At 36.9% G+C, this 398-nt stretch overlaps 1 protein-coding gene across 2 annotated transcripts in view; it reads left to right on the forward strand.

The window, feature by feature from the left end:
* LOC122071947 (2-oxoglutarate-Fe(II) type oxidoreductase hxnY) overlaps positions 1-398 on the forward strand; it is a 14,883-nt gene that overhangs the window by 3,364 nt on the left and 11,121 nt on the right. The window lies entirely within an intron of this gene.

Consider the following 398-nt stretch of genomic DNA (forward strand, 5'->3'; position numbering starts at 1 on the left):
GGTGGGGGGGGGGTGGATGCAGAGTAAACCTTGATGGTGATTCTAATAGTAGTTAGGATGGGTTTCTGTAAAAGGCTTCATTAGAAGACAAATAGTGCTGTTTACTTCTCCCAAAAGTTCTTAACTGATTCTCTTAGATACTAGGAGTTATCACATTGCAACAAGAAGTTTTGGGGCATGGCCTGGAGATTGAACATATTTTGCTCCCTTTGAACACTGTTGTCCCAAGGATGAGTTCGTACTCTGGTTTAGCATTCATTTTCCAACTTTCTTTTTATTTTTTGTGTAACATCTTTTTTTTTTTTTTGCTCCTCCTTTTTGGCTCTTCAGCTTTCTTCTTTGTAAATTTGTCTTTCATTAATTGAAAAGGAAATGTCAGGCAGTATTTCACAATCTTT

The sequence above is a fragment of the Macadamia integrifolia genome, chromosome 2 (assembly GCF_013358625.1).
Source record: "Macadamia integrifolia cultivar HAES 741 chromosome 2, SCU_Mint_v3, whole genome shotgun sequence".
NCBI classification, from domain to species: Eukaryota; Viridiplantae; Streptophyta; class Magnoliopsida; order Proteales; family Proteaceae; genus Macadamia; species Macadamia integrifolia.